The sequence below is a fragment of the Pholcus phalangioides genome, unplaced genomic scaffold, assembly GCF_987345545.1.
Source record: "Pholcus phalangioides strain wild (caught in Gottingen) unplaced genomic scaffold, Ppha-v1.0 ptg000039l_1, whole genome shotgun sequence".
In the NCBI taxonomy this organism is placed as follows: domain Eukaryota; kingdom Metazoa; phylum Arthropoda; class Arachnida; order Araneae; family Pholcidae; genus Pholcus; species Pholcus phalangioides.
The window spans coordinates 3,627,918-3,654,794 of NW_028301625.1; the positions used below are offsets into that span (position 1 = coordinate 3,627,918).

A 26,877-nucleotide genomic window follows, 5' to 3' on the forward strand; every position below is an offset into this window, starting at 1 on the left:
TCATTGGGATATTCACAAGTGTACTTACACATCCAAATCTTAATCACGATGTTATCAGTCCATACAATTTTTTTCTTCAAAGCGTATTATGTATGAATGAGCATTTGAAGCGACATCTAGTTTGACGCTCATTATATGGCCATAGAAATTTATATGTGTTCTAGGAAATTTTATTTATTTCCCTATTATGCAAGAGTTATGACGTAGAACAATTTTGAGAGTTGTTCGTGTGACTTCCCTCGAGGAACCAATTTCATGTTAAAAGCTCTCCGAAATACAGTAGTATTTATTCAAAAACAGATATTTTTTTTAGTATGATCAACATGAAAAAGGTGACGTAACCTTCGATAAAAATGAAAGTGATTAAAAAGAAGCGTCTTTTTACAGAGCCGGATACGAAACTATTCCTCTCATCTATCTTTCGTTTGAAACCCCACCTCTGTTATGAAGATTATGTGCCTGGTATAATAATAAGTAAAAAGGCGAATGATAGAGAGAGTGAGAAGAGCTTGCTTGTGTCCTTGTTTAATGCGAGGCAGTATATGACATCACAAATGACATCACTAAAGGTTTTGGGGCATTGCGTTCGTCATTTTGATGCGAAGGTCAACGCTCAAGAGAATTTGTTATATGGCAAGGGGGAGAGAAAGAATAAAAATAAAAACACAACAAAACATCGTCGAAATGGCACATTGTTGCCCATTCGTGTCACCACTCAGATTAAGTTCTTGTCTTTTTTTTTGCGATTGGAACTATGGCACGCGAAAACACGAAAAAACTAACTAAAGATATTATGTTTATGCAAAACTGGGTCACGGAAAGACAGCAAAATGCAATTCTGTGATTGCTGATTATTTGTCTGAAATGTTACATTCCCTAATTTGTATTGCCATCCTTTCGTCATTACTTTCTCAGTCACGGAAATAAAGGTTTAACTTTCTAAAAGTTTCCTGTATTTTAAGCAGAGAACAATTTACCTCGTAATGATTATGTTTATGTGTCAGATGCGCCAGAAAATGATCGAAATATTAGCTTAAACCTTCAAGCGGCACAGCAGAACCATCACTTAACTCCCTTTAAAATGCTACAACTTTTTTTGGATGAAGTATGCTTTCCTCCGATTTTCAGCAGGTGCAAACTAAGAAGTATAAGAAAAAAGTGTTTCATTGAGAAAATCAACTTTACAAAATATATGGGCTTGTCAATGATGAAATAAAGGGGTTTTAAGGAGGCGCGATATCTCGTCAATGCCTCTCGAAGGGTTAATACGATCATCTGATTAATCGATAATCGGTGTTTGATCTGGCAACGCATATGGCACGCTTACCTTACTCGTTCGACTATGCAATAAAGCCTGGATATGCGTGACAGTGCATAGATATTTACTCATTTACATCCTCTCGAGATTCTGATAGTGTGAATCACGGCACGGACTGGAATGTCTTTGAAGCCATTCAAAATCAGCTTTACATTCATCTGACTACTCCACTGTGTTCATCGTATTTTATCATTATCTTATTTTCTTATCCTTCAACGATGATACCACAAATACCACCGGCAATATCTGATAACGCAACTGTTGCCGCACATCGTACTCAACTCAATTTTATAACATTAAAGAGTTGATTGAAGAATATCTATTGAGTATTTTGTTTGAGTAAAAGTACGGTGTCTACATTTTATTCATATTTAAATACTTCTTAAGGCGGAAAGAATGTGCAATGGTTTAAAAAAAAAAAATTAAATTAAAGGTGAAATTACGTTTTTTTTGTTGTTTTTTTCAAACTTAATGCCTTAGGTGTGACTTTCAATGCTTTTGACGTGTTGTACTTCAATCAAAAGATCTGAAAGTAGTGATTTCGAAGATAATGAAAAAAAAAGAAAGGGGGCATATAAAGCCTTACTCAAAAGGCTCGAAAAATTTGGCTTTAGGGTGCCCACGCCCCAGGGATGGAGGTCACCGTTGCCAGGATACCACCATTACTTATTCCATTCTAACCCACCTTCACCTGGTATTAAACGTTGAAAGATCAAAAGGATTACTTAGGTTTTTTTGCAAAGATTTCTTAAACGGCACACATGAATTTAAAATTCCCAGAAAAGTATTTAAAGTTCCTATTTTTCTGCTTCGTTTCTTATTTCATTTTCTAACTCACGGGAAAAAAATTCAATAACAAATCCCTAATTAGTTTTACTTGGAAAACGTTTCAAGGTTTACGATTTCATTGAAATTCAAGCCTGTTGATTCTAAAACCTGGAAGTTTCAATTTCGTGAAGTATGTCAGGCATTGTAGGTTGGTAAATGATTTGAAGTAAGGTCAAGTGTACTCGGTATTAAAAGACCATATAGTATGTGTGGAAGATTGGCAAAGAACCCGAACTGTTTTGCGTTCGCTTTTTCTTTTTAGTAGAGGTTGAGGCTATTGATTTTTTTTGAAGTAACAGACGTGTATGTGAGTGTGTGTCTTTCTGACCAACTCTGAGAGAGAGGTACAGGTAGCAGCGGTATGTTGTAGAGAATCAATGGGGGTGTGGAGGCCAAAAAGAGATCTTGTTATGCTACATTTTAACGACCGACGCTTCCAAAAAAACCTATTCTTTAAGGGCACGCGGAAAAAAAACGGATATAAAATTGTTCTGATTTTTTTTCCAACTCTTTGTTTTGATAAGTTTATCCGTTATTTTCCTACAATACAATAAAAACTCGGAATATTACTCGGGATTCTTAAAACCTCGTGGAAAGAAATCAGTGAGATTACGCAGCAATTAGCAAGAAACGATATTGTTTTTTTTTCTTTTTTCTTCAACAATAAGAGTGTTTTATTCGTTTTTTTCCAAAAATTTTACTGGCTGTAAGTGGTTTTTTTTTTTGGTCTACACTCCTACTCAAGTACGTCTGTCTTTCAGAACAACGAGAATTACTTAGACTTTTCACCGGAAACACGCACATTATCGTGGAAAACTCAGTTTATTGTTTCACCACGATAACGTGTTTTCGCGTAATTTTTCACAAGTCTCATGTCCGAATCGTGTTCTTCGTAAGCTGAAGCTTGGAGTAAACAACAAGAAGTGAGGATTTTGATTAAGTGGTTACGGTCAAAGGAGTGTCCACAAATCAAAATATTTTGTTTATGTTTGTGACGTTTACCTGTCGCATTTTTGTTAATGCCGCACATCCTTCTTCGTTTTTATTGACGTTTTACATAATCAGCTTTTTGTTTAAGCAGAACATCACAATTCGTACTTTTCTCCCGTTGTACATAATCAGCCTCGTTTTTGTTCACGGCAAGCATCAACCCTCGTTCTTATTTTCGTTATACTTAATCAGCCTAGTTTTTGTTTGAGTCGGCCTCACCCTTCGTTTTTATTTACGTTGCACATAAATGAGCATAATTTTTGTTTACGAGAAGCGTATGACTCTTCGCTTTTATTTACGTTGGGCATTGTATCATCTTCATTTTTATTTACGTTCTACATAAAAATCAGCATAGTTTTTGTTTCCGTCGTACGTAATCAGCATAGTTTTTGTTTCCGTCGTACGTAATCAGCTTAGTTTTTGTTTCCGTCGTACGTAATCAGCTTAGTTTTTGTTTCCGTCGTACGTAATCAGCTTAGTTTTTGTTTCCGTCGTACGTAATCAGCTTAGTTTTTGTTTCCGTCGTACGTAATCAGCTTAGTTTTTGTTTACGAGAATCTCACTCTCGTCTTTTATTCATACACTGCCCAACCGAAATAAAAGAGGAGAGTGTCCTCTTTTATTTCAGTTGAGCAGTGTACCATCTTCATTTTTGTTTACGTTGTACATAAAAATCAGCATAGTTTTTGTTTCCGTTGTATGTAATCAGCATAGTTTTTGTTTCCGTCGTATGTAATCCGCCTAGTTTTTGTTTAGGCCTTGCATCGCCTTTTGTTTTTATTTAATTTTAAACATATATATATATATCACCCTTCGTTTTTATTTCTGGTTGTGCATAAAACAAGCATAGTTTTTGTTTCTGTTTCACTTTCTCTCTTTCTTTTTTTCCAGCCACCTTGTTGGGCAATTTGCCTGTTAAGGCTCTAGATTTCGTATTCGTATAATCAACATAGTTTTTGTTTCCGTTGTGTATACTGCGTGGTCAAAAACAAAGTAGTTCTACTATTTCACAGTATCGGTGTTCTTACTATGCAAACCTGAGAAAGAAATGATATGGTAAATGTTGTTTCTGTTTTAAGGTGAGTAATGATGTGCGGCATCAAGATCAGAGATGTCAGCTCAATATCTCATCGTTTTTAATGACCAACTTTATCCAACAAGTATATTTTTTGCTTCTCTGAAGGCGTTGGCATGTTCGAAATACATTTATTGATCTCGATTAGCGAAATATTCTAAGAAAGAACACGAGCATCATTCGGATATGTAAATTCACTACTACAAAGTCTAGACACATATCTAAAAGCTTATGTGCCTTGTTAGAGAGGAATCCGAGGAGTCGTCAACTCTACTTCGAACTATAATACTCTACTATTAGTGGAACATTGAAGCAAATCTCGCTAAAAATAGTGTTGAGATATTGCATGATATCATAAACTTATTGTAACAACGAATGCGAACGTTATTCATGTTAAAGAAAATCCAAAAAAGTGTTGGTACATGCGTTTTTTTTACCATATAATGTATAATAAGCGCGAGTTTTGTTTACGTTTTACGTAAGATTAACCTAATTCCTGTTTCTAATCATCGACCCCATATAGAAAGTTCCTCATTTTGATACCATGTATAGCATAATAAATTTAAATTCTTATTCATAAATGTTATCTTATTAATAAGATGGTCTTTTCATTAGCTAAAAGACTCATCTCTATCTTCTCCGCATATTGCAATCACCAAGTTCAATGAGACATGTTTTTGATCAATTTCGCTTGTTAAAAATGTGAATGTTTTGCCTGTCATGAAGCTAAAACAACAAGCAGTCGAAGAATCTAGTTTTCGCGATGAAGTAAAGATGTGAGTGCAACAAGACAGCTTATTTATTCAGGTGCAGTTTTATCTTGAACGTCATGTGTCGGAAGACCATGACTCGAAAGTTTTATGTTGTATTACATGTTCCAGAAAATGTTCTGACTTCAACTTCTCCGGACGAATAAATCATTTGATATAACATCCGGAAATACTGATTTTAATATTATTCTCTCATTTGAATTTACGAGAAGGATGATCACGGAATTAAAAACACTGAATCGTAACTAAACATGAGAAAAAAAAAACTGTTTAGAAATACGTGAAAATTTCATTGCTGAAGCAAAATATAAAAACTGCAATAAAAAAATTCGTTTGAAATTTATTTTAAACTTTTTGTCAACATTATTTTCTGTGTTGTAACCGTTGTAATTACCATTAATAGTTTTTAGGCCGTGTTATACCGGTCTATATATTGTCTGCTGGTAAAATTTGGCAATGGTTATATAAATCTGTAGATAGTACATACTACAACATCTATAAGACAATGGTAGGAAGATATGACACCAGACAGAATTTCATGTTTGTGACACATGAACTAGATTTGTTCATACATAATAGACATGTATAGTTTTCATATTTCTTATTCGCTGTATTTGTTTTTTGTTTCATTTCATCGGACTCTAATCTTATAAGCAATCCATCAAAGCCACGCGTTGATGTGTTGAATAAAAGAGGGCGGGTCATCCTTATACGTGATATGCTTCTCATTCCATTTCTATGGCGGCTCGATTTGATTTCTACAGACAATCGCGATAGATTTCACGCTTTTCGAAAGATTTCTTTTCCGGTTTCTTTCATAGGTTCAGCTTTTCTCAACAAAGACTATGAATGAAACTAACCCTTTTCATCAACTGCATTAACGTAAAGCCAACTTCGATTGACCTTTAAATGTTATATACTAAAGATTTTGTTTGTTTTTTTTGAACATTAAGTCGATAAATGCTATATATTGTAGAACTTCTTGTTACAGAGTAAAAAAAAAGAATAATATCTCATAGCAGATTAATGTCAAGTGTATTACAGTGCTAGAATTGACTCGTAAAAGGAGCTTAATAACAAGAGAATATATGACTTCACAAAAGAAATATTATGCGTCTTTTTATCACTTAAATTCATTCTCTTCGAGAAATAATAGATCAATGAAAAGTGAAAGATTCATTTGGTAATTATTACTTGGTTTTTTTGTCACTTTGCTAAAGTTTAAGCAACATATAATCGAAATACATTTCTAATCACAGTTACAGGACCTCAATTATGGAGAGCTTAATAAGAAAATATCTGATATAAATGGAACAGCGTGATTAAGTTTTTCGAAAGCCAGTTCAATACCATTCAAAAATATCATTTCAGTCCAACTCGTAAGAGATTTCTGACCACGTCCCTGAGTCATCACATCACGACACCAATTTTTACATGCGAGAGTTTTTGACCTTTTTTAGTCCTTCAATGCATAAATTTTCATTTTATAAATAAAAATTTACCTTGTTTTCAATTTAAAATATGCGGTTCTTTTTCAGTTTTCACAGACTCTAGAGCACAAAAAAATAATTCAAACTTTCCCCCGATGTTTAATTAAGTTGAAATCGATTATCAATTGACTGTAAAATTAAACTTGATCATTTCATATTTAATATCATTTGAACGATTTGTGGTGCTTAACATTTGCATTTAGTGATTATAGAGTTGACAGTCTTGACTAAAATTTTTCGTCCTCGCGAACATATCCTACTGTAAATATCCTACCAATGTAAAACAAACATGAACACATTTTTATAGAAAAAAAACTTATTAATTTTAAGCAATTAATAATATTTTGAAAATGTTTTCATGCTTCAACGTTAAAAAGTTGAAAAGAAATGTCTATACACACTGTTGTACCTTAAAACTGTAATCGAAATCTCACATTATTGTATAATAATTTCCTGAAAGATCTCGACACTTCGGTGCCGCTGGTGCTGCCATCTAAACTGAAAAACCAAAAACAATGACAATAAGTCTTGAAAGTTTAAAAAGAGAAAACTTTTAGAAGTTTCTCGTTAATCTCGCATCACATGATGCACAAATTCAAGTTAGTTTTCCAAAAACAAAGGGTCTACGTCATCGGAGGGTTAACAAAATTTGATTCGTGCATAAATTATTATTCACCGATCCGATTTTGATTTAGTCAATTTTCTTCCACACAAATTAATTAATAATTAATATTTCAAAATTGTGAATGTAACGAGCTAAACCTAATGAAATGACCCGTGAACAGAAAAATAAAATGAGAGACATGGAATGTGTTGATGTGAATGACTAGACAGTCGATACGTTCCACACACCCACTACCACCACCACACCAACTATCCATCGAGTGGTCACGGCAGAACAGTAGCCACTACCAGAATGGTCTACGTCCTTGTCCAGTCTAAGAGAGAAACAGAGAGAGTTTTTGTATGTGTATTATTGCATCGGAAAGTGTGTGTGCAACGCCATAGCAACCAAAAAAAAAGTTCTTTTTCCCGAAACGCTTACGCCCCTCGACTTCCTTCTCATGCCGTGGCGTATCCCACCCAAATTAAGCATGTGACCTTTAAAAAGGCTAGCTGAAATAATAATAATAATAATAATACAAAAAAAGGATACTATCTAGACTTAAGTTCAGGCGTTTTATTTTTTTGCTCTCTCTCTCTCTCTCTCCTGATACGTAAAATTAATGAATCCACGGTACCATGTGAAGGACATCGTCGAAAGCTTCCTTAACGTCAAAAATTATATACTTTTAAAACAGCTCTTGCTTTATTTTTTTAATGTTATTATGATCCATTATCCCTTTATTTTGTATATATATATCAGTCTTGCTACTTCACGTTTAATTCATGACCTTCTTGAAGCGATCGTTATTGGTTATGATACATGATGATTCGCGCCGATTCCGGTGGTATTGAGAGCCAAAAACATCGATAGGTACGTGTTTCACTGAGTAAAAAAACGTACATACACACAAATACGGGACCGGGTTGTGACATTTTGCGGCCCGCTCGGTATCTCTCACCATAGCCCTTCCTGTCTTTAGTTTCAAGCCTAGAGGCTTTTATTTCGGTATAAAAAGCTAATTTATAACCTTAGTATGCAGAAAACTCACAATGTTAATTAATGACTGGAATGTAGAAAACTCACAAATGTAAAAACAATACCCCTCTCCTCCCACACGTAAATATTATTCGACATTGCATGAGACAAATGAGAAGCAAAATGCGAAATTTTCGAAAAATTCGGGGGTACGGGGTTAATGTAAATGCATTGGGTCATGTGAAAACTTGTCCCACAGTGAAAACGTGGGGAAAAAATGTAAACCTCTTAATTCATAGATATCATAATTATATATTAAAATGACCGATAAAGTAATTAGAAAGGAAGAAATTGGCACCGTGATATCGATCTTAGGCCAACTCACATTTTCAGAAATAGTCGAAATGTAAAAGGGCACAACAGGTGCCTTGACCACAAAAACAAACTCCATGTGAAATCTCCTTCTATGAACAGCTATCGTACCAATTATATTTTTACTGAAAAATAAAGTATCAAAGAAAAATTAAGCCGAGACCGTTCCCAGAAGTTAATTGAATTTTACTTCACTTACCCAATTTCCACTCACCTCAGTCTACCTTATATATCAATCTTGCTGCATCACGTTTTATTCGTGGCCTGCTTTAAGCGATCGTTATTAGTTATGATACATGATGAGAGATACTCATTTCATTGAATAAAAATGTACATACAATACGGGGCCGGGCTGAGGCAATTTGCGGCCCTCTACGGTATTATTATATCACCATAGCCCTTTCTGTCTCTAGTGTCTAGCATTAGAAGCCCGGAATATGATTTTTGTTTTTATTTTTGTGCCATGAATTCACCAAGAAATCAATGTATTTATATATAGCTGGGCATTAAAATTTCTGACTTTGGGGAGAATCAAAATGCCTAATCCACAGCAGTATTCTTTAACCGCTGACCGGTGCCGGCCCGAGATCAATCTGTATGGGCCGCTATATAATTTTAATTTATATAAATACAGTAAACCCCCACCACTTTTTTGCGGACACTGGCGGGAGAGGTAAATTCGCCCGTAAAAGAAGGAAAAGTACTTTTAGTATTCAAGGGAAGTTATTTTTGGCCGTAAAAGAGGGGTGGCCACTTTAACAGGGTTTTTTTAATATATTTATAACGGGGGTTATACAGTCTCTATATTCGTTTTTATTTGGCTTAGTTCATCGGAATAGTGTATATGAAAATTATTTCTTCAATTTATTTTTCGCCTGCCCGCAAATTCCCATTTATTTAATTTTTACTGGTGCGAAAATTATTTCTTATATTTGCTTATTTCTTGCTTACGGAATTTTTTTACTTGCCAATTCGCTAATTATTTCTCCCATTTTTAATAATTTTTTGTCAGTGTCACAAATTATTTCTCTCACTTATTTACTTTTTGTCGGTCCGCAAATCATTTTTGCCGTTTCCGTGAGTTTATTCAAACTACTTCCACCGGTCAGCAGTTTTAAAAAGGGTGAGGAACACTGATCAAGAGAAAGTTGTTCTATAATTAAAAGGGGCGCGAGATTTCTTTTTTGTCCTTTCTGGTCTCAGTCCTAAAGTGTGATCGTCGTCTCTTGAATATCTACTGGGTTTATGGATTTTGTGGGGGTGAAACTATTCTGCGGCCCTCTACAGCAGGAGTCTTCAACCTTCTTCTAGGCACGAGCACTGCCTGTACCCATCATGAAAAGAGGAGCACCCTTACGGCAAGTTTGACATGCGAATGCATAAAATCAGGGTGATTCCAATCCTTGAATGCGATTTGTACGAGGTGTTTAATTGTAACGTTGATCAAGTGCTCGCGAGCACGAAATCGGACACGAGCATCGGGCACTCTGTGTGCTTCGTGAGCACCACGGTGCTCATGAACAATGGGTTGAAGATGCCTGCTCTACAGTATTTGCATGAATAGCCTTTCCTAACAAGTGAAATATTGACAGGTCTCTATCTTTAAGTCCCATAATCGACCTTTGTATATTTTTATATGCTAAAAATTTACTATTATATATTAAATTTACTAAGAATATAGAGGCTTTGAAAATCCTGGCTTTAGGACAGTTGAAAATCTTTGCATAGGAGAACGGGTGCTTGATAATATGGCATATAAGACAGCGGTTCTCAACATTTAGCAGTCCGCGGCCCGGTTGATTTAATTTGTGTGAGTAGGAGGGCCGGTCATACACACGACTAATAAGAAATAAATGAGAAAAAAGGAAATAGTGAGTCACTGACGGCCCGGTTTGACTTATGGCACTTCCGGGCCACGGTCCTGCGGTTGAGAAGACAAGTTAAATACTGACGGGTCTGTACCCTAGTGTCCACAGAATCGACCTAATTTTTTTATGTTATAAATTTACTATTAATCAATGTGTATTTTAGTGAGGCCTTGAAAATTCTGGCTTTAGGCCAGTTGAAAATCCGGGCCTAGGACCACGGGTGCTTGATAATATGGCAGAAGACACATATTTCTGATATGACATCGACGCGAATTGTTCATTGATTGTCAACTGACTATCAACTTTGTCTTTTCTGATGCCTTCAAAATTGATCGTCTCTTATATATAACTACTGACAGGGTTGAGATGGGATTTTGTAGCTCATTGCGAAAAACTATTTTGCGCCCTTTACAATATGTATATATCTGTTATTCTCAACCCTTACTGTCTTGAGTATCTATCTAGCCTAGAGAATCGGAAAGCAATTTTTTTGTGCCATATGTGTGTGAATTTAGTAGAATATCAGTTTAGCGGGCCTTTTTGATGTCCTGGCTTTGCACGAGTCCCAAATCCTGATCTGTCACAAATATTGGGATTGTTCGATAATATAAGACGTAAGATTTCTTGTCAAAGTTTTCTTTGTTTTTTTTTTTTTTTGGTCTCGGCCTTAAAGTCGATTGTCTCTTGAATTGCTACTGACAGCGTGGGGTTTATGAATTTTGCGGCCTTCTACAATATCCGTAAGCATAGCCTCACCCACCATAGCCTGAAACTCGTGAAATATTGACAATTCTCTACCCCAGAGCAGTGGTTCGCAAACTTTTTGAAGCGCGATCCCCTTTTGACCGAAAAATTTATCGGCGACCCCCACAAAGGATGGTCATATGTCCTGCGACGCCTACGTGAGTTGACCATATGTTCCGATTTTCCGGGACATTCCAATTTTTTTTGACAGTAAATGTGCTGTTCCGAAATCGGAACACTCGTTCTGATTTTGGCTAGGCGATATTAACTTCTAAAGAGATATATTCAGTTTTTTAAATATCATATAAATATCTACTTTGTTTTTTGATATACAGGGTGTGCAGAAAGTCCGTGTAGAAACTATAAAAATTCATAAAAACCGGAAAAATAACCGAAATAAAAAATGGTTTGCAGGATTAGCATCGCTAGGTCACGGGAATTTTTTTTAAGACAGGAAGAAAAACTCAAAAACAGCCGATAGGTGGCGCTGGTACGAGCGACTTCGGTGGAAATATGCAAATGAGACGGTTATAAGAACTTGCGCGCTCCTAATCCACAATCAGTTCACCGTTATAAACCGTGTATGTGGACCTTCTGCACTCTGCCGCTGCTGGATTTATGAGTCCCCTGCAACGTGTTATCCCCTGTGGTGGTCATGTGGAACCCATACTGTTGTAATAAACGATTTGGAGGCATTCTGTTCGTTATTTGCGTATCTTCTCTTGTGTACGTCAGTGCCACCTATCGGCTGTTTTGAGTTATTTTTTCCTGTCTTGAAAAAATTCCCGTCACCTAGCGATGCTAACCGTTTTTTATTTTGGTTATTTTTCTGGTTTTTATTCATTTTTAAAGATTCTACGGACTTTTTGCCCACCCTGTACTTAGTGTCCCTTATGCGCGATGGAAGAGTAGCGAGTTGTATGGCCCTTGATGTTCGTATACAAGGTGATTAAGAAAGAATCATCCGATTTCAAAATGATTCTGCATTTGAAATCAACCATTAAGAAAATTATTCATAAAAGGTAGACACATTCCCCCCCGTATATTCACATATTAGTTATCATTCTATTCTGTGTTTTCAATTGTTAAGAAATATACAATTTTGAAATCGGTGATGCTCCCACGTTCTTCGTTTTGCAAGGACATTGCATATTCGTGATTCTGACATAACGGAGCCGATATATTGATTATTGTACAAGTAGAATTTGATAAAATCACATCGTATGATACATGGTAATTAGCTCAGCTGAATGAAGGCATTTTTTAGTTCTGACATATTTTTAAATAAAAATGAATTTCCTATTTGGAAGTTTTCATTTTGGAGAATCTCTCGCGAACTCCCTAGTTCATTGACGCGACCCCGCGTGGGGTCGCGACCCACGGTTTGCGCACCACTGCCCTAGAGGACCGGAATCGACATTTGTCGATCTCTTATGCTAAAAATTTACTCTAAATAAATTCGCACAATGAGGCCCTTTTGAATGTCCTGGGTTTGGACCAGTTGAAAATCCTTGTGTAGGAGAATGGATGCTTGATAAATTATGCATGACACATATTTCTTATATGTAATTGACGTGAATTGCTTATTGATAGTCGATTGACTGTCGACTTTAAATTTTTTCATGATACTTTCAAAAATAATCGTTTCGTTAATCAACTTCTGTTAGGACTGGTATTGGATTTTGTAGCTCTGTGCGAAAAATGATTTTGTGGCCCTCTACAGTATCTATATCTGTGTTTTTGAATAAACATCCTTGGTTTTTTTCAAAGTGCATAAAATACCTGAGCTATACCTGGCTATAGAGAGATCAGGGTCATCTTAATTCATGGTCAAAGCTGGTCACGACTCTAGGCGCAGGGCTGGAATCAGAGGAGGCGGGAGGGGCAACTTCCCGGGCGGTTTTTAGAGGGTTGGCAAATTTTTGGAGGGACAAATGTTCTCAAACCTTTTGTTTCAGTTCAACTTTACTTGGTCTACAGTGTAATATTTAATAAGGTAATTTAATAAGGTACAGCATGAGCAGTGAAAAAATTAACGAAATTCAATAAAGTATTTATGTTATTCGAATTTGATAATTTCAAAATTCAGTGATACTCCAATTTACTCTATAAGATACTGGGAAAAGAATCTCATTTCACATTACAAAACTATCGCATTTTAAAGTTGGGGGGGGGGGCAAAATCCAGCCCCCCGTCAGATAAACCCTAGTTCCGGCCCTGCAGTGGTGATCTGCTAAAGTTGGTTTTCTGCGGTTTTCCAACTTCGAGGTGTGAATGCTAGCCCATGTTCCATTTGAAAAAGTCTTCCGCAGAAAACAAGCATACCTACAATATGATACTTACATCAGGGCCATAACTGGGGGGGGGGGGGGAGAGGGGCAAGAGGGGCACCGTTCAGCAAATTTTATGAGGCGACAAATTTTAGGTCTGAACAAAAAAAATTTCCGTTATAAAATTATCGAATTTCAAAGTGTTGGGGCTGCATAATCATGTTTGCCCCGGATAGCACAAACATCTTAAACATCCTAGTTACAGCTCTGCTGGAAGGGCGGGGGGGGGGGGGTTTCTAAAAAAACGGAGGACCCATGATAAAATGAAACTGATACTACGATTTTCGAGAATAAGTATATAAATCGTAGGCTGTGGTGCTTTTCTCCAGCCTGATAGAGAGATCCCGGAGTTTTATAGAGGGGCCGCAAAATCATTTTTCGCACCGAGCTACAAAATCCAATACCAGCCTTATTAGACGCTATTTAAGAAACGATGAGTTTCGAAAGCCTCAGAAAAGATCTAAAGTCGATTGTCAGTCAACTATCAATGAGAAATTCACGTCAATGTCATACAAGAAATATGTGACTTACATTCCATATTATAAAGCAGAGGTCTTCAACCTTTTCCTAGTCGCGAGCATTACCTGTACCGATCATCAAGAGAAGAGCACCCTTACGGCAAGCTTAACATGCGAATGCATGAAAGCAGGATGATTTCAGTCCTTGAATGCAATTCGTACAAGGTGTTCAATCGGAACGTTGATCTCAAGTGCTCGCGAGCTCGAAATCGGACACGAGCATCGAGCACTCTGGGTTCAGCAGGGAGCACCGTGGTGCTCGCGAGCAACGGGTTGAAGATGCCTGTTATAAAGCATCCGTTCGTCTAGGCCAGGATTTTCAACTGGCGCGAAGTCCGGACATTCAAAACAGCCTCACACACTGCGGGAATTGATTTAAAGTCACCAAAAATCGTTTCGATCCCATTTTACGACCGTATGTGACTTCACACATCTTTCAAATCTGCCCAAGTCTGGCCCTGAATACACACTATAGTCTATACCCATGGCCCCCACATCCTGAAGCAGGGCCTCTAGGCTGGGATCTTTCACGCCCCTCCCCCGACCAGACTTTCACGGGGCCCCTTTATGATGAATTTATAGCGTGAAAAAACAAAAAAATGATTAAAATCACACCGGGCCCCAGGGCTGGAGCCTTGTCAGCCCACCCATTGTGGGGGCCATGTCTATACCTGTGGAAAGTCCGATTTCTCCCTATGTATTAATAATGAAATGAAACTTCCAATTGGATAAATAAAACTTTAATGATTCAGATAATAATGTAAATTTTTTTTAATACAAAATTCAATACACATAATACTGTTTTAAAACTAAAAGATATAGGGGTGGGGGGAAATATTTTTGTGAGATTGAATCATTGATGTGAAAAATACCAAAAATCTTTTTGTGGCCGTTTGAAAACTCGTGAAAAGAAAAGGAGCGAAAATACGGCTGGATATAATGATTACAGCTTTAGTTTTCGCTCCAAGAGATGAATCCCGAGCCATGATCATGATTGAAGTGAGTTATAAAATGGCCTTCTGTGAGCTGAATTCGTTATTGGACTTGTTTTCCGCAAGACCAGATTCCAAATCCGTGCTGTTATATGGAACAGCAGTCAGAGATTGCTTCGATGTCGATCCATTCGCGGTCTGGGCCTTCTAGATTGCTTACGACTGATGTATTGTTGTTGATTACAATCCATGTTGATTCTCGAAATTTGTTGAATTGATTTATTCTGTAGATACATTATACAGGGTGTCCTGTAAGTGCTAATGCGGCCTTTATCTTATCAAACGTCCGTCGTAGAGGTATAGATTCAGTTTAAAAAATGATCAAAAAAAGCGTTCAAAAATTACCCTTATACCAGTTTTGAGTGAGAATAGAGTGTAACGAAATAAAAATCTAAATTTTTATACGGTCCCCCTGTCCTCTAACTTCTAATTGGAAAGTTGCTGCCCTGTCTCTCCTGAGGCCAACAAAACAAAACATTCCAAGGTTTTTAACTGCATTATTCATTGAGGAATTTGAATTAAAAAAATCAAAGAAAAGTTGAGAAATCACAGCAAAAACCAACAAACAACCGCTCCTTTCCCTCATTTATGCTGTCCTTTTTTCCAACTTTTCTTCGATTTTTGAATAGGAATATCTCAGTGAATATTGCACTTAGAAGCTTGGATTTTTTTATTGGCCTCGGGCAACTATTTTCCGACTGGAAGTTAGAGGACGGGGGGGACCGTATAAACATTTAGATTTTTTTATTTTGTTAAACACTGTATCTTCACTCTCAAAACTGGTACAGGATAATTTTTGAACGCCTTTTTTGATAATTTTTTAAACTGAAACTATACTTCCACGATGGACGGTTGATGAGATAATATATGCACTTACAGGACACCCTGTATAAAATCCATTCAGAGCGGAAATGACAACAGTGTGTTTTCGGCCTTTTCGGGGCACCATTCGGCTGTTCAGTGGCTTGAAAAACAAAAAAAAACGCGTTTTTAATCATGACCTTGTCACCATAATTATGACTACAATTATTATTAGAGAAATTATTTGCAGAAGATGTGCCGTCAGTGCCGTCTTAACGCATGGGCTCACCCGGACCCGGCCAGAAGTGCAGAGGGGGCCTAATGGTAATTAGATCTGATTCAAATTTTCGAGAGTAAGTATGTTAATTCATAGGTTGCCATTTCTAGCCAGGTGGCGGGGGGAGGGGTCTCAGAAAAATCACTTTACTCGGGTGGGGGGGTCCCATGATGCTATTAAAACGATCTTGTGTGCCGTGGTGATTTCGGTTGTTGTGAGATAGTTCGGGTCCTTCGTGTCGTTTTAGAGATAAATTTAGACGTAGATAGCAATTCTAGGTAAGAATTTCCTAAATAGTGAGAGCAATGCTTCACGGATTGTTTGCCGCAGTATTGTGTATAATGAGATAGGCCTAAAGTGCCGAGAATCTTTTTTGAGTTGAAATAACAGTAAAAATAGGAATTAAGATAGGGAGTCTCTAATCGATGTAGTGTAGCTTGCCATTGAAGTACCTCGAAATCGAACGGAGAATGATTTGCAAAGTGTCGTGGTACTTTAGGGTACGTATAGGTTTACAATTAGTGTTTCACGGAACCCAAGAATTACATAACATTTTTGCTGGTGGTTCGTTAGTGGTTTTTGAGGGTTCCACGCTCCGAGGTAACAAAAACTGTGAAATATTTCATAGGTGATGCGATAAAAATATCTTTGGTAATATTCATGTTTGTTCGGGGTTCTGCACGACTGTCTCACCTCACCATATACGAGAGTTCCCTGGGAATAAAAACGTTGGAATTATTTGCTCTAGGGTGCTGAGAGATCTACTTTGGTCTCCGTGAGTTGTTTCGGACATAAAATTACATCGAAAGAAACAATAAGGACTGATTGATGAACATCATCGAATGTATTGCAGCACTTTAGGGTGCCGTTAAAGTGTCTAAAGGTTGAACTGGTTTACCACGAGGTCTTTAAAATTTTAACCTCATTTCCAAGGGTTCCGCAAAGGTAAAAAGTTTGGGAATTCCGCCTAGATGCTTTCACTAAGAGGATAATGCGCCTGTAAGAAAGACTTTTTAGCACAACATTCTATCTACTGTTGAAACAACTTACAGGGTTTCAAGCCTTTCGTGCTATGTATATAAATCCCCTTATTAATATCAAAAATGATTCTTATACAAAACACATCATTGCGTGTTAACGGGTTTATTCGGTCTAAGAAAATAGCCGCTAACTTTTAAATAGAAAAAACATGTCCTTTTACTGGTGTATTTAAAAAAAAAAAAAAAAACGTTTTTCCGGAAAAATATATATTCACACAGTACGTATTTGCTTATGTGAAGTAATTAAGTGCCGCACCCACGGTTTAACTATAAATCACGTTTTACGTGTTCTATTATTGGCAAGAAAACAACGGTAAAATACAATAGATATATATATACACACACACATATCCTTTATATATATATTGCCTTATCCAACTTATAACACGTGACTGGGAATTGGCAAAGCTTAAAATACATTGTTAAAAATAAAACAAAGCTGTTGAATTCAGCTTTTATGTCAAAAATAAATAGGAAAGAGCTCTCTCTCACACAGATTTTTGTTTTTCTGAAGCACGTGCATTTTTGGTCAAGTTTACATGGACAAGCACGATTCCGAGAGGAAGAGAGAGAGAGAGAGAGATCGGTAAAATGGGCGTTGGTCAACCTTGGCACTATTTTTGGTTCAGTATAAACGTTAGCGTGATATACACGTCAAGAGAAAAGGAACCCTCGACCTAACATTATCCTCCTGTTGAAGAAAAGGAATGTCTACTAGTCTTACGGAAAACACGGTTGAAGTAACAGTTTGATATTCATTTCTAATCTCAACAAAAATGAATAATGATCTCTCATTAAGCATTCATTATCATTTCGGTTTCTTATTGTTGGAGTACCAGACTCTGAATTCGTCAGCGAATTCAATCATAATTTTAGGTCGTCGAGAACTGTCTGAGCATTTTTAGTTGGTTCTGTTCCGTCTTTTAATCATATTAAAATTTTGTATCCATAAGTTTAAAGTCTATAGAGATGTCCCGTCTGGCTTTTAACATAATCGGTCTATTTTGAAAATTTATAGACATTATCTCCGTCTAAAACTTGTATTTTAGGCTCTTGTGTAATTATTATTATTTTTTAAATGAAGGTAATGTTTCTCAAAACTTCCATGAATATTTGTGGAAATTATATTGAACGTGAATCACAATAGTTTGATGGATTCGTGAAGTTTGAAATCCGGGAATTTTAGTCTAGAACACTGTTTTTCAATCTGTGATACGTGTACCTATGGCGTTACATGACGAGCCATACAGTGGTACATGGAAAATGATCAGCTATGACGGAAAAAATGCGTAAAGCATGAAGAATAATGCTAAATGTTAGTAATATTTTTTAGGAGTGAGCAAGCTTCTTATGTAGCTTTAGAAGTATGCGTCTACAATTACCTCCCATTTCTTGGTAGGCGCAAATCCCGTATGTATTTTATATATAAGGAATACGCATGTTTCTTACACCTTTCTACGAACACGTAAGTTTTGTACGTATGTCTAGAATTAAACAAGTTTGATGCGCATCTCCAAAAGTAAACGAGCTTTATACGCGTGTGCAGAAGTAAGAGTTTCCTGCGCATGCGTAAATTAGTTTACTATGCACTTCTAGGAAAACGCATGCATAACTAACGTGCATGCAAGTTTCCCAAGCAATTCAAGTGTTACGCATGCCTATAAAGTAACATTTCCCACACACTAACATATTGGTAAGCAGAAATTTCTTATGTATTTATAGGGTAACACACGCCTACTATGTATTTTTAGGGGTACGTGAACCTCCTACGCATTTTTAAGGGTTACTTAAAGCATGAAAGGTTGACAACCACTGGACTCGAAGATGAGAATCGAAGTAGATCACCTCTTTCAGTAAATGACAATATCTTGAAATGGAAAATCTAACAATCCAAAATTTACCATTGGCAATTTAAAAGAGATCAACAAACATTATAAAAATGTGTGGCATGCTTCTGAAACATCACGGAAAAGATCCATTTTCCTTTGGTCATCCAAATTGTGTGATTCAGCGCTATTTTATCACACGCATAAAAAAGTGACCAAAATAACTCCCACACTTACCTTAATTCCATTTTTTTCGCTTTCGTCAAAATTATTCACGTATTAATCATTGTCTGATATAATGCTGTCAAAATTTGCGTATCATCTCCCCTCATGCCAGAAACATGAATGTGCGAATTTTCATTTTTTGGATTTATCAGCTGTTTAGATCCTTTATTTTGCTATCTAAGTTTTGTCAGAAACGCAAATGTTTAACCCTATTGAAAAGCCTGTTACAAGGCATTTTAGGGAAATAACGCTCATGGGTAGAATAAATATTCAAATGTCATTTCCCACGTTTTGGAAATTCGCACATGAGGGGGACGATATATTGCTTCCAAAATATGTGTATTTTACATGGACAGAGTTTTAAATATACCCGAAGTATGTAATTTAAAGTTGAAAGTAAAAATATTTCAAACTGTTTGCTCAAAAACTGACGTCCCAATCAACAGATTTTAAGTAAAGAGTACTTACTAGAGATGAAGCAATCTTAAAATTTCAAGATTGCTTTGATTAAGATGAGTAAAATATTCGAAGAATTATTGATAAATGATCAAAGTCTGGGTACAAGGCGAAATTATACGAAAACTCTGACCTTGATGAAGTTTACCGGAAAGATTCGTAAGAGACAAAACTCACGAAACACACACACACAAAAGAACTAAGAGAGAACAAAATCCGTGTTTCCTCAATCCTCACCGTTTCATCTTAATTTCCGCAATCTTATTTGATACAAAAATAGTTGGTTTAGAAAAAAAAAAGGATCTTAAGGGGAAAAATTCGTTTTAAAGGGTGGGGAGAAACCAAACTTTTTACCAACATCTTCTACAAAGATTAACGGCTGGACCATGGACATCTACCAACTCTCACTAAGTTCCATTCCACGTCCAAACCTTTAGAAAATTGGAACAAAATTGAAGGTGATGTTGTGAAAATTTCAACGCCGATTCCCCGTAACTTGTAAGAAAAGTTTTACTGCGATTCCATTAGTTTTCTCAAACGGGAAATAAATTTTTTAAAAGTCTTCCTGCTCCGTTTATTTTGGATCTTGTTTGTGTCGTTGATGATTTAATTGACCTAAGCTAAGCCCCTCACGCTTTATATTTTTCCACGATACTAAATTTATTTCTGATGGTTTTGTTTTTCGGTCTTGGAATTGGATAATATAAGAACGGGATAGATTTAGAGCTTTAATGGAATTAGATAGAATAGAAAGTTCGGGATCACATTGGAAGCATCGAAAAAATTTTTGCCTTCAGAATTTAAGAATCATTTCAAATGATTCTATTCTTAAATTTAATGGACCGAATTTAACGGGCGATAAGGATTTAAAACTAAAAATATGTCAAAATTCTAGAGATATTGAATATTTGTCTTTAATTAGCGTCTTAATGTGAGAGTTTTCGAGGATATTTTTAAGAGGCATGTTACTTCTATAATGCGTTTATATGCCTATTTTTAGCATCGGAGTGGATTCAGTTGACGTTCAGATTGGGATTATGTCAATTCTTTTTCTCGAAGGCATGGCGTTCGTTTTTTACAGCAAGTGCGTGCTTTTATTTAAGGAATTAGGAAACAAAGGCGAAATTTATATTCTTGGAGCTGTAGGGCATTTTTGGGGTGGAATGCCGTAAAATTGAAGCAGAAGTGTCGTTATATCCGAGGTCGTTGCGTTTTATCGATGTTATAAAAGGGAATCGGCCATGACAGTCAATTATTGAATTTATAGCCGAGGTGTCGTTCGAAAAATTTCTGTCCTCAGAATGTATCATTATGCAAATACAACAGGCAAAATGCCCAACGAGGCGGCTGAAAAAAAGATGCCCGTAACAAATATGGATGTCATATATTTCTAAAATACAGCAACCCCCAATTAAAAATGCAATTAGAAAAACTATATACACATGATAAAATGTTATACAATGCTCATAAATACAGTCGAATCCCGTTTTAACGAATACCGTTATAGCAAAAATTTCGTTTTAACGAACGCTTTTCTAGTCCCTCAGATAAGATTACATAGGAACTATACAAAAACCTAGAATTCCTTTCTAATGAAATTTCGTTATAACAAAGTGATTTCTCCGGTCTCTTGGAGTTCGTTATAACGGGATTCGACTGTAATAATGCAACATAAAAATAATTTCTTTATGAAAGTATACAGCCCATTCAGTACCCAAACCGGAAAACACATCGACAACAGTAAGGTACACTATATAGCCATAAGTCAGTGAACACTGGAGTTCAAAGTTTTTTTCAATTTCTAGGAAAATCTTGATGAATCGTTCTCAAATTTTGATCATGTAACCCCTATGCTAGTATTCACCATTTCCAGTGGAAATTCAATCACAAGAGCATTTAGGGGATCAACGAAAAATCAAATGAAGAAAAAAAATGGTTTTTGATCAACTCTGTACCAGAAAAAGCTGCAAATGATCTGTAACTTTCACAAAATATTTTACCTGCGATTTTCAATGTTTTTGTGCATTTTCATGAAAATTACACATATTTTCCTGAAAGGCATCTAAATTATTTTATTAATCAATTGCAGTTTTCCGTGGCCAATAAATACTTCAAAGCACTTTTTTGGATGGTACTTACACCACAAATTTAGATAGAGTGCCAACAACATGATAAATTTGGTGACACGTGATGACAATATTCCCTCTTGATATGAGGGGCTGAGAATCAAAGTGGTCTAAGTCACTTTTTTTACAGAAATGTACTTAACACCATGTACAGACACACACACACACACATACAATCATATTTCCTATTAGTTACAAAAGTGGTCAAAATAAAAGTTCCATTATATTTCAACAGGTAGTACCAATTAATTTATTACTAAATAAAACCTATAGAAATTGTTAAGGTTAAAATGGTCTAAGTCAGATTTGGACCACGTTGATACTAAACATTGTTCCGAAAATCTAGTCTCAACAACCATGATTCAACCATTTCCAACGATTCTATTCTTAAATTAAATGGACCGAATTTTACGGAAGAAAAATGGACTTGAAACTACAAATACAGGGTGGGCAAAAAGTCCGCGTACAGACTTTAAAAATTCATAAAAACCGGAAAAATAACCGAGATAAAAAACGGTTTGCAGGGTTAGCATCGCTAGATCACGGGAATTTTTTAAGACAGGAAAAAAGCTCAAAAAACCGCCGATAGGTGGCACTGACGTACACAAGTTGAAGAAAAGATACGCAAATTACGAACAGAATGCCTCCAAATCGATTATTACAGCAATATGTGTTGCACATGACCACCACCACAGGGGATAACACATTGCAGGCGAGTCACAAATCCAGCAACGGCAGAGTGCAGCAGGTCCGGATGTATGCATGACACCTCTCGGCGGATCGCATCTTTCAGTTCCGACAGATTGGATGGACCGGATTTGCATAATTCCACCGTCAGTGCCACCTATCAGCTGTTTTTTTTTTTAAGTTTTTTTTCCCCTGTCTTAAAAAATTCCCGTGATCTAGCGATGCTAACCCTGCAAACCGTTTTTTATTTCGGTTATTTTTCCGGTTTTTATGAATTTTTAAAGTTTCTACGCGCGGTCTTTTTTCCCACCCTGTATATGTCAAAGTTCTAGAGATATTTATAATGTTTGTTTCCGATTAGAGTTTTTTAATGTTTGTGTTCTCGAGTTTTTGTGTTTGTGTTTCGGATATTTTCAAGATTTCCAAACGTTACTTCTAAGATGTACAGTATTTATATGCCTAAAATATTTTTTTGGCAGCGGAGTGGATCCAATTAATTGATGTTCAGGTTGGGATTATGTAGATTTTTTCGAAGACATGGCGTTCGTTTATATACAGCCAGTGCGTGCTTTTTATTTAAGAAATTACTCTTTAAGAATCGTCGCTGTATCTGAAGTCGTTGCGTTTTATCAACGTTATAAGCACGGTTCATTAACATTATTTTCTATGGGAATCACCCAGGACTGTCAATTATTGACGTTATAACCGAGATGTCATTACAAACGAGATCATTATAATCTATTTTCACTGTATAAGAACGATTTGGAACTTAAAATGAGGATTAGATAGAAAAATGAAATTTTCTAAAACCGCTGAAAGCCGAAAATATTCTTTTATATCCGCAAAATGTAAGAATCATTCTAAACGCGATTCTATTCTTCAATTAAATGGACCCAAATTACAGAAGAAATGGACTTAAAACTACAAATATGCCAAAGTTCTGGAGATTTGTATTTATTTTTATCTCCGATTAACGTTTTAATGTTTGCTAATGTATGTTAAATCCATGATGTGTTTGTGTGACTAAAATTTGTACGAGCGGAGTGAATTCAATTAATTAGCGTTCATGTTGGGTTTATGTGGAGTCCTTTTTTTTCGAAGACATGGCATCCGTTTATATGCAAAGAGTGCTTTTATTTAAGGAATTGAGAAACTAAAAAAGAACGAGAAACTTATATATTCTTGGAGTTCTAGTTTTAGGCATTTTTTTGAGGAAAACGCCGTAAAATTGAAGCAGAAGTGTCGTTATATATCCAAGGTCGTTGCGTTTTATTGACATTATAAGTAAGAATCGGCCAGAATTGTCAATTATTTACTTTATAGCTGAGGTGTCGTCACAAACGGGGTCGTTATCATTGAGTTTCACCGTATAAGAAAGATTTGGGGCTTCAATGAGGATTAGATAGGAAAATGGAATATTTTCTAGAATCGAAAAATATTCTTTCAAGTCTTCAGAATGTAAGAATCATTTTAAACGATTCTATTCTTGAATTAAATGGACGGAATTACGTAAGAAATGGACTTAAAACTACAAAGTTTTAGAAGTATTTATAATTTTTACCTCCGATCAGCGTTTTAATGTTTGCTCATGTATGTTACTTCTACGGTATATGATGTATTTATATGCCTAAAATTTTTAGCAGCGGAGTGGATTCAGTTAATTGACGTTCCGGTTGGGATTATGTGGATTCTTTTTCGGAGACATGGCGTCCGCGTTGATATACAGCCAGTGCGTAACGTTATTTGAGGAATTAGGAAACTAAAAAAAAAGTGAAACTTATTCTTGGACACAGTGGGTATTTGCATATTTTTGCTCGAGACTCGCATCTCATCACTTTAGTTTGCCTTTTGTAAAATAACTTTCGTTCTCTCTCACCACAGTATTTTCTACACTGACGTCAATACGATACATTTGCTCGGAAGGGGGGAAAATGTTGCGTCAGAGTATATGTAAATTAGATGGCGAGATGACGTCAAACAGCTGTTAGAAACACTACTAGGCCGCGTGTCGCGTGCTTGTGTGTATATACACAGAAATACCCGTTCATCGGAAGTATTTTTGTACTAATCTCGTCGGGTACACTGTAACAATTCCGCGCTCGATTAGTCGTAATGGGAACAAAATACGCACTTGGATGTTTGTACAAGAGCCGCAGTTACATTAAAAGAATCCTATTAAGATTCAGAAACAATTTTAATACCGCCGGTTATTACAATGAAAATTGCAATGCACATGTATTTTAAAATACGTACCTTGCAATACGACGAAACTATATAAATAGCACCTTTGACGTCATACATCATGTTTTTAGTTTCAACTCATAAATTCTAGGGCTATACAGTGATTGGTGCCAAGTTTAAAAGACTAACGTATTCACCGAGAGACTAACGTATTCACACGAAATATTGAAAACAATATTTTTTGTTGGGTTACAAACATGGTTTTTTAAACAATCCGTAGCTCGGTGACTGTTAGAATCGGGAAATCTACCTGCGCCATGTTTGTAACTTAACATTATTGTTTCAACCCTGTCGGTGAATACGGCCGTTAGTCTCTCAAGGGTGTTCAACTTTTAGGAGAATGTGGGCCACGGGGCCCCTCAAGTAATCTCTAATAGCACCACAGGTTACTTAATTAATCTATAAATATGCTGCGGGTCACTCAGGTGATTTGGAAATGTCCCGCGGGTCGCTTAGGTGGTTGGAATTGTGCCGCAGGTCGATTGAGTGATGCACTTGATTCATTTTCGACCACTCTTCCAATTCGTGAATAACTTGCACAATTTCTTTAAATATGACAACTATTAAATAATACATTTTTCGAAAAGTTTAAAGAACTAAACATTAGCATGTTTAATTTTAGCAGTAAATTGACATGCTTTTCTTTGTATAATAAATGTAAATATAATAAATATATAATGTAAATATAATAAATATATAATGTAAATATAATAAATATATAATGTAAATATAATAAATATATAATGTAAATATATAATGTAAATATAATAAATATATAATGTAAATATGTATTAACTTTTTAATTAATACATATTAATTTAATCTAATGAAAATAATTATAATTGTGATTTTGTGGAATCTCATGTACCATGTGATAAAAAAATAACCCAAATCACGAAAATCGAGGTAAAATTTCCAAAAATTTCATTTTTGAAAAGTCATAAGAATCCGAATTTTTTATAAACAAATTTTATAAAATACTATGTCAGTGTCTCATTAGGCTTTTTAATTTCATAAATGTTCATTTCATAAAATTTTGCGTGAAAATTAATTCAAAAAAAAAAATTAAACAAAGCGTTGCTCCAATGCAACTTCAGTCAAAGTGACCTGGGAATATGCAACGGACCACTTAAGTGGTATAGAACTGCACCGTAGATCGTTTAAGTGGCCTAGAACTATGCCGCGGGTCACTTAAGTATTTTGAAACCGTGCCGCGGGTCACTTAAGTATTTTGAAACCGTGCCGCGGGTCACTTAAGTATTTTGAAACCGTGCCGCAGGTCACTCAAGTGATCTGGAAATGTGCCGCGGCCGCGCGAGTGATCCACGAATGCACCGCGGGCAAACTCAAGTGATGTGGAACTGCACCGCGGGTCACTTAAATGGTCTGGAAATGTGTAAAATGTGTCGCCTAGTTTATTTATACAAAATAGGTTTAAGGCTGCGGGCTACATCGGATGACTCCGAGGAACCCATTCGGCCCGCGGGCCATGGGTTGAACATGTATGGTCCAAGTTGTTGCGTTTACTGTCCCTTTTGGATAGAAAAAATGAGCATGAACTCCCTGTACGTGGATTTCTGATTCAGTCATATCTAAAGAAAAAGTACTTTTATTATTATTATAATTTGATTTTCGAATCAACAAGGTCCTTGTGACTTTTTTCTTAGCAAAAAAAAAAAAAACTTTGCGTGCAGCGAGTAATATATATGTGTGTGTGTGTGCTTGTCATTAATGAACGAAAGGGAGGCTTAACCACTGGCCAGTGGTTGGACAGACAACATGGTAGGGAAACGGTGGTAGTAGTAGTAATAGCAGCGCCGGGGCAACGGAACGGGGTGTTTGCAAAGGAGAGCGGAGGTGCATTGACGTCACCGAGTATATATACGTCATAAGCACTGACCGGGAGATCGAGAATAACGTACGCAAAACACCACACACGCGCCGCTTCAAAATATTGCAAACAGTTCGAGAGAAACTATTCTTGGGTATGGGCTGTGTGATATAACTTGCGCCAAAGTGGCACGCGAAGATGGTATTGGACAAGACAAGACCTCTTCGGTCATATTCTCTGCGGGAGGCGATGACTCTTCTTATTTGATCGAAATTAACTTAAACAGATACCAAATAACTCTTTAGACAGTTTTTTATGGTTTCCATTTCGACCATTAATCACTCACCAATCGTTATTACCAACAACCACGATCTAGTGGTTTATCGAAAATTAATGTATGTAAACTGAAGCGGATTTTAGTCGGATGAAGCTCCCGGGCGCAAGAGAAAACATTTGGCCCCTTAAATTCGGAAAAAGTGTAAAGAATTTG

The 26,877-nt window shown here is 36.3% G+C and overlaps 1 protein-coding gene and 1 long non-coding RNA gene across 4 annotated transcripts in view; one reads left to right on the top strand and one right to left on the bottom strand.

The window, feature by feature from the left end:
• LOC149065464 (myocyte-specific enhancer factor 2-like) overlaps positions 1-26,877 on the top strand; it is a 210,656-nt gene that overhangs the window by 47,062 nt on the left and 136,717 nt on the right. The window lies entirely within an intron of this gene.
• The window catches only part of LOC149065465 (uncharacterized), a 47,970-nt gene that overhangs the window by 12,341 nt on the left and 8,752 nt on the right, over positions 1-26,877 (bottom strand). Inside the window, exon 3 of one of the 2 annotated variants that reach the window (XR_016195600.1) lies at positions 14,703-15,841. The exons of the other annotated variant lie outside the window; for it this stretch is intronic. This is a non-coding gene — a long non-coding RNA (uncharacterized LOC149065465). Of the gene's footprint in view, positions 1-14,702; positions 15,842-26,877 lie in introns of those variants that run through there. 2 annotated transcript variants of the gene reach the window in all.